Source organism: Stegodyphus dumicola, chromosome 3, assembly GCF_044657685.1.
Source record: "Stegodyphus dumicola isolate Sdum_Otavi_A_Nest chromosome 3, ASM4465768v1".
Taxonomy (NCBI): Eukaryota; Metazoa; Arthropoda; class Arachnida; order Araneae; family Eresidae; genus Stegodyphus; species Stegodyphus dumicola.
The window spans coordinates 247,777,066-247,785,958 of NC_140770.1; positions in this window are offsets into that span (position 1 = coordinate 247,777,066).

The window sequence follows — 8,893 nt, forward strand, 5'->3', positions numbered from 1 at the left end:
CATTTAAAGCGAACTTGCTTCAAGTTCCGAAACACATTTGCATAAAAATGACCTTTCTGGTAGAGGGCAGTAGGTGTGCATCTCAGTAGGGAAAGATGCCATTCGCAATTGTGCTGTGGTTTGTGCTGGGAGACCTTTTTCTTTTTTTAACTAATGGCGGGCTCTGAGCCGACTTTGGCTTGGCCGCTGCTAAAACCAGAAGTGGTGGTCACTTTATTATGGAAGCACTAAATAGGTGGGTCAAATTTGCCTTTTATGAAGGGACGGACAGTTACAGCCATTACAGCCGGTATTCGAGCCCAGGCCTTTCGGTATCGCAGTCGACTGCCCTAACCACTAATACTGTCTGGGCGGACATGTTGGAAGACTACTTATGCAGAAAAAGCCGACATGCATTACACATACAGTCGTGCAAACGGTAACGCCACAGCTGCGCTAGGAATGTATCATGCGCAGTTTCCTAGGAATGTATCATGCGCAGATAGGCGAATGCCGGATCACAGAATATTTCAGCGGTTATATCGTCATGTGAAACGGGTTCTTTCCATGTCACTAGAGCAAATGGTGGTCGAAGACGAATTATACTCGATCCAAGATTTAAAGAAAGCGTTTTAAACACTCTGATTAATAGACTCGAGTCAAGAACAAAATCTGTTGCACAAAACATAGGTGTGAGGTCAACATACCATTTGGAGACTGTTAAGCGAAATTGCTGACATCCTTTCCATCTTCAACTTTCCAATAATAAAAGGTACGGGATAATATTTAACTCTTAATGAATACTGTTAATTCTTAGATACGGCGGAGAACTTACAATCTGTCATTGAACACAATTCAAGTCTTTTTCGATTAATTCTGTATAAATATACCCAGACAGGACAGATATAACTTGGCATGATATTTATTTGGTGGTCGTGTGTGCTTAATGCATGATATAATTAAAGAAAATAAGAGTAGACAATCTCCTATAACAAAAAAATATATTAAGTACTAAATTACAATTTAAATTACATTGCAGAGATCAACACAGAGCTCGGAACACAGTTCATGCTACCTTCGCGTACCGTTGTGTGACGAGAAGTCTGAGTGAGTAAAGATGTCGCTTTGCTGCTCCGATTAAGAACTGGATTTTACACGTGGCGCCATCTATTGAATAGAAGTTGAAGTATCTGTCGGAACGCCACAGTACTCCCCCACAAGTACCATCGGTACGTTATAAGTACTTTGGGTTAAATTTAACCTTTCTTCCAGATCTGGTAGTTTTAGGTTGCTCTTTAACGGGATGTAAGCTTTCTTCCGGGAGTGATGTTGATGAGGAAGTTGTTGGATCTTGCATTAGAAATGCTGGTTTGAGACGATCGATTCCAATCACTGATTGTTTGCCATTGCAGATGATGGTGAAATGTTTCGGTGTTCGTTTGACAACTTTGAATGGACCATCATATGAAGGTGTTAAAGTTGGCTTGATTGCATCGTTGCGCACGAATACGTGCGAAGATGTCTCAAGCGCAGGATGTACAAAACAGCTTGGCTGGTTATGCGAAGATGCTGGGGTTGGCGAGATATTGCTCATGGTCTCACGTAAACGTTGAAGGAATGTTGGAGGGTCGATAACTGGAGTAGATTCTGGGTGAAAGAATTCACCTGGCAGACAGAGGGTTGCACCATATAACATTTCAGCACAAGTGCTACCAATGTCTTCTTTGAATACTGCGCGAAGACCAAGCAAGACTAGGGGTAAGGCTTCTGTCCAGTGTGTGCTACTGTGGCACTTCAGACCTTGTTTGAGAGATCGGTGAAAGCGTTCCACCATGCCATTTCCAGATGGATGGTATGGTGTTGTGCGAATATGGCGAATGCCAAGAAGAGAGGTGAGGGATGTGAACAAGTGACATTGAAATTGTCGGCCTTGGTCAGTAGTGATGGTGGTAGGCATGCCAAATCTTGAAAGCCACTGGGAGATGAATGCTCGAGCTACAGTTTCAGCGGATATATTTTCAATAGGAATGGCTTCAGGCCATCTTGTGTACCGATCAATACAAGTGAGGAGGTAAGTGTAACCATTTGAAGGAGGCAATGGGCCAACCAAATCTAAGTGCACATGATCAAAGCGTCTTGCTGGAAGGTTAAATTGTTGAATGGGGCTGTGAGTGTGACGGGATACTTTACACCGTTGACATCTAATACATGAACGAGTCCATTCTGTGATGTCTTGATTCATCGCTGGCCAGACAAATCTGTCTGCGATCAGCTTTTTGGTGGCACGGATTCCAGGATGTGCCAAATTGTGCAAGGCATTAAACACTTCACGTCTAAATTGACAGGAATATAGGGACGTATTCTATTGTTCTCTATGTCACAGTAAATTTTAAGCGTTGGATCAATGTGCAGCGGTTGTAACTGAAGGGAGGTTTGTGGATTTGAGATTAGGTTCTTGAGTTCCTCATCATGCAATTGAGCTTTTGAAATTTCAGAGAAATCTGGGGTAGTGAGGTTGATATTGTTTACCCGAGACAAGGCATCAGCGACACAATTATCAGTACCAGAGACATATCTGATATCTGTACTAAACTGGGCGATGAAATCCAGATGTCGAAGCTGACGAGGAGAACATGAGTCAGAGTTTTTCCTAAAAGCGAAGGTTAATGGTCGATGATCGGTGAAAATGATGAAGTCGTGTCCTTCCAAGTTGTGCCGGAAGTATTTAACAGCACAGTACACAGCAAGTAGCTCTCTGTCATATGTGCTGTATTTCCTTTCTGCAGTAGTAAGTTTTCTGGAAAAGAATGCCATTGGGGAAAGTCCTTTAGTGGTATGGGCTTGAAGCACTGCTCCTATGGCCGTGTCAGATGCATCTACCATTATAGAGAGCTGATCACTAGGTGAGTGATAAGAAAGTGTGGCTGCACTTGCCAGATCGTGTTTGCATTGCGCGAATGCTGCAGATGCAGATTCAGTCCAAGGGACAGCTCGTTGATCATTTCTTTTGCTATTCTTCAGGAACTCATGTAGGCAGGCTTGTGATTTTGCGGCATTTGGCAGAAAGCGTCGGTAGAAATTTAACACTGCTAGAAAACGCTTCAGTTCAGAGATGGTTTTGGGCTGGGGTAGGTCGTTAATTGCTTTGACTCTTTCCGGTAAAGGTTTAACTCCATTCTGGGTAATAAGACATCCAAGAAAGGAAACTGAGGGTTGACCAAGTACACATTTGGATGGATTTAGTTTTAATCCATGATCTTTAAGGCGAGTGAAAATCTGACGCAGATGTTTAAAATGTTCTTCCGCATCTGTAGATGCAACCAGGATATCATCAAAATATGGGATGCAGAAATCGAGACCAGACAGTACTTGGTGTATGAAACGCTGAAATGTTTGGCCAGCATTGCGAAGGCCAAATGGCATATATAAGTACTCAAAGAGACCAAATGGTGTAGTCACTGCGGTCTTAGGCACATCTTCAGCATGCACTGGGATCTGATGATATGCTCTGGCAAGATCGAGGGTAGAAAATATGTTTGTTCCATGAAAAAGATGGGTACAGTCTTGGATATGTGGGACTGGATATCTGTCAGGGACTGTGACGGCATTAAGTCGACGATAATCTCCACAAGGCCGCCAGTCACCATTAGACTTTTTAACCATGTGAAGTGGACTGGCCCATGGACTTTTAGATGGGCGAATGGTTCTCTGTGCTAGCATGAATTCAAATTCTTTGCGAGCAGCTTTTAGCATCTCTGGAGAAAGACGACGAGGCTTGGAAAATACAGGTGGGCCATGTGTTTCAATGTGATGATACACTTCTGGCTGATGAGTATGCTGCCCTGATTTGGATGGGTTTAAAATGTCAGGGAATTCTGCTAATAACCGATGAAACCGTGTGCTGCCCGATAAAACACTTATGTTGGTAGGTACGTTTGATACGTGAGAAGCTTGGCCCTGTGATGTCAGCTGAGTTGTAGCATCAATTAAGCAATTATTCTTGACATCCACTAGAAGGTGGAAATGTGTCAAGAAGTCGACACCAATAATTGCTTGAGTTACATCCGCAATAATAAAAGGCCAGTTGAAAGTCCGGCGCAAGTTTAAATCAAGTGTCAATAGTTTGGTGCCGTAGGTTGCAATTTGGGTACCATTGGCTGCATACAGTACAAGTTTATTAAGTTGGTGAGCATTTGTTTTAGTTCTCGGGAGCACTGATATGTCAGCTCCAGTATCTACTAGAAAACATAACTGAGTTGAACGATCAGCCAGTACTATTCTGTCGATGTGGCGGACATTCTGTTGGCCAGCAGAAGACCGCCCATTTAGTTTCCCGCTTGTACAAAAGAGCATGGAGGGGCACACTTGCGAGCTTGAGAGCCAAAATGCATATGATAAAAACATATGCCACTTGTGGGTTCTTTGTACTGCGTTCGAGTATTATGACGAGATTGACTCCTGTTTCGGGCACGAAATTTATTACGTGGGCCCTGATTTGATCGATTGTATCTCCGTGAAGCATGAAGACTTGTAGAGAGTTCAGATACTTTTTTGGTCAATTCAGCCACTTGTTGTTCGAGGGATGAACTGGAAGGTGCAGCATTAGCAGCACTGACATAAGGTGGAGTAACAAGTTCATTAATTTTGTCAGCCATTCCTGCTAAACGGGTTAGATCTTCCTTGGAAGCAGCAAGAATTATTTGTATGTTATTAGGGAGACGCGAAAGCCATAGTGACTTCAACAAGTCGTCACTAAAATGCCTTCCTGCCAGATCACGCATTCGTGACAGCAAGTATGAAGGTCGCTGATCTCCAAGTTCAAGTCCTTGTAGTAAAGTACGTATTTTTGAAGATTCACTTTCTGAATAGATTTCAATGAGCCGCTGTTTCAGTTTGGAGTATTTATCGCAATCAGGTGGTTTGAGAATTAAGTCATGCACTGAATTCAGAATATCAGACTCAATTGCTGCAACTACATGGTTGAATTTTGTAGAATCCTCACTAATGCGAGCGATAGAAAATTGTGCTTCGAGCTGAGCGAACCACAATGAAGGATTATTTTTCCAGAAAGGCGGTGGCTTCACCGCAACGCGTGTGATTTGTGGCTCTGGTGGAATATCGTCGGGCATACTGATAGATAGTTTTCACTTTAATTAATAAACAATTAACAGCACAAATATTGTAGCAAGATGATGCACTATTGATATTTTGCCATAACAATAAATATTTTAACCATGCATAAAAAATTTGCGTAATGATACACACACAAATAATACAGGGTCAGCAATTACACACACAAATAATATTTGATCGAAATGCATAAGAAAAGAAACCGCAATTTGAGAGAAATGATGCTTTCACTTTGTATTGCGCACACACAAAATCACCACTTCTCACTGCGAAGGCACATTATCGAAGGAAAACACTTCTGTAGCACATGGGAAAGAAATTCACTACTTTCGAACACTGACGGAAGAATTTTGCCGTAGCACGTTGCAGAAAAATCACTCATGTAGCACATTTAGCGAAAATCACTATTGTAGCAGATTTGTCACAAAAGTTGAATGATCGAAGAATTTATTGCACGACTGGCGAAGTCAGCGGAACGGAACAGATCACATTGATGATTTTCTGAAGCTCCTTGCGATGATATGCACGACTTTGAAAAAAAAAAAAAAAAAAAAACACAAGCAATATATATCAATACTTCTAGAAATAATTGAAGGGGTACGTTGTAGCATACGTTTAATGTCCATATTCGTTGTTATTTTTAGTCAGTTCTTCAGAATGCCTTGGATACACGTGGCTTAGGGTCGTTGAAAATCCATTGTCAGTAGCGTGCTCAGTCAAAAGGTCACCACTTTTGGTGGTCGTGTGTGCTTAATGCATGATATAATTAATGAAAATAAGAGTAGACAATCTCCTATAACAAAAAAATATATTAAGTACTAAATTACAATTTAAATTACATTGCAGAGATCAACACAGAGCTCGGAACACAGTTCATGCTACCTTCGCGTACCGTTGTGAGACGAGAAGTCTGAGTGAGTAAAGATGTCGCTTTGCTGCTCCGATTAAGAACTGGATTTTACACGTGGCGCCATCTATTGAATAGAAGTTGAAGTATCTGTCGGAAGGCCACATTTATAAATGCGTAACTTGTTATCAACAGACAGAATGCTAGTTCGTGCAACTAACGGTTAGACTTTAGTTTTACAATCAAGGGAAACAATCAGCTTGAAACTTTGATAATAATAGATTAAAAGTGCGGAGTCCATTTCAGCTAAATTGTGAATATCGCTTCTATCTTGCTTAGCCCAGGCTAGAGGAGTTCCTAAGATCTCGATATTATTGTTTAGTTTCCTCTTCTTGGAGAACATTACCGCAACTGATTTCTCGGTATTGATTTGAATTTTACATAAAGCTGAAAGGTTACTGAGTAACAAATTAAGTGATTTAAAACTAATAAACCCATTTCTTAAGCATATTTTTTCTACTTTTTAATATGATTAATTTTAAAGTACACATTATCCATGAGATATCTAACCAGATATATCAAAATATTTTTATCACACTACACTAGCTGTGTTTATTAAAATCATAATATACTCCTTTATTCATTATAATAATTATTTAAAGCGGCTGACCGTGAAAGCAGCTAGTTTTTAGAGAAATATTATAGGGCATATAAAAATTTGTATGGTGATCACAAATACTCTAGAAGTAATTTTAAAGATACTCTGTTTTTAAATATTTTGTAATTTGGCTGTTTCTATGAAAATTTGGCTGTTCGTGTAATAAGACAAAAAATTTTCTAAAACATCTTACTAAGAGAACTGAACGTTAATATCATGAAATGTCAAATGATGGAAAAATTAGTTAAATATATGCCAACATTTAACACTGGATCGATAATTCTAAACATATGCTGTTAAGCTGCTTTTATAAATTTTGTGATTTTGGTGTTGAACTGTGTCTGTTGTAGGCACGAAGAAAACCATGAATAATAATAAAGTTAAAAAGACAAAGAATTCATTAAAAGGATATTATAGCAGATATTTAATAACCTGCAAGGCTCAGCGAGAGCTTAAGAAAACCTTGAGAAACTGTGATACTTCGTTCGTAATTTGAAGCAAACTCCATTAATATATCAAAATAATACAATTAATATATAAAATAAATACATTCTTCGTTCGAGGGCCACACGTGGCTCTTGAGCCTACGTTTCAAACATATACCTTAATGTTCATCTATTTAAATTACAAGATTTTAATAATAATATTTAAAGCTGTTACAAAACCCTCTGATGCGACATTAAAATTTAAAACCTTTCAGATTTTTTTTTTTTCATTTTCTTTCTCCCTTTTTATCCCAGAAAAGGCTATTAGTCTCTAAATAGGATGTTGCGTTGGTTCACTATAAACAGCATATTACGTTTCAAATTGTTGCCACCAAATATTATTGCCTTGTGTTATTTTTAAGAAAATAAATAATTAAGAATCTACATAAATGTATGCATATTTCTCGCACTGTGAAAAAACAACGATACCTAAAGTCATCTCATTTTGAATAATGTAGTCCTATTCCCAAGCATGTGCAACTGGAAGCACGACTTACGAATTTGGAATTTGTTTTGTTATTTATTTCCTACTTTAAAAGTTTAATGAATTTTTGAATAGCAAACACGACGATTTGAAAGCAAGCAATTCGAAAAAAAAAAAAAAAAAAAAAAAAAAAAAAAAATTTATAACCAACGCGAGAGAGTATTGTTATTCGGAAACCGTAGGATATTTATCGTTCAGGTTTAATGAACGAAATCGACTCTATGAAAGCAATGTGCTGCTGCGGCCGGGAATAAAATACTTTATCTTTCACATGCCAGCGTGTTTCCACTTGGTAAAGCCTAAGATACTTTCAAATTTATTCTGGAAGGTTACTGAGCAATAAACTAAGCGATTTAAAAGCAATAAACACAGTTCTTAAGAATATGTTTTCCTACTTTTTAATATGATTGATATGAATAACCATGTATTAAAATTATAAGATGCCTAATTAGAAACATTCAATATATCTGCGAGGTTACACTAGCTGATTTGACTAAAATCATTACACTCTTTTTTTTATGATAACTATTTTAGACGTCTAAGTGCTAGATTTTTTAGAAATAATACAGCGAATATAAAATTGCTTATGGTGATCTCTAATATTCTATTGGGAATTCTAAAACCATTTTGTCTTTAAATGTTTTATGAGTTGAATTTTTTGTGGCGTAAGAGAGGAAAACACTGTCTTTAATAAACAAACTTAAGACATAAACAGTTAAAAACAATCTGAAAGTTTTCAGATTTTAAATTACATACAAAGGGGCGTGATTTTAACCTTTTGTGTGTTACCTTCATTTATTAAATATCATGTTCTTTGCACTTAAATCGTAAAATTCAGTTTAATAGCAATGTCACGAAATAATTTTAAATGAGCATATCTTTAGAATTCCCCATTCATTAGTTCCGCGCCCTGGAGATAAAAAAAGTTTTCTTTCCCCGTAGAGTGTTCCCATTTCTCGCTTTGACATCCTTGAGTTTGGTAATCAAAAATTCGTTAAAGTTTTACAGAATAGGAAATCGATAATAAAACAAATTCCAAATATCAAATTTGGGCTTCCACATGTCCATATTTGCAGTAGGTTTACGTCGTTCAAAATTCGATGGCTCTATGTACCGTTGTTTTATCAGAATGCGAGAAATATGCATACATTTATGCAGAATTTTCATTATTTAATTTTCTTCAAGTAAGACCCTAACAAGACCCTAACATTTGGTAGCAAAAGTTTAAAAAGTGAAACGGACATTTATTGTGATTCAACGCAAAATCGCAAAACGAAAACAATAGTCCTTTCAGATACAAAGCCCCTTTG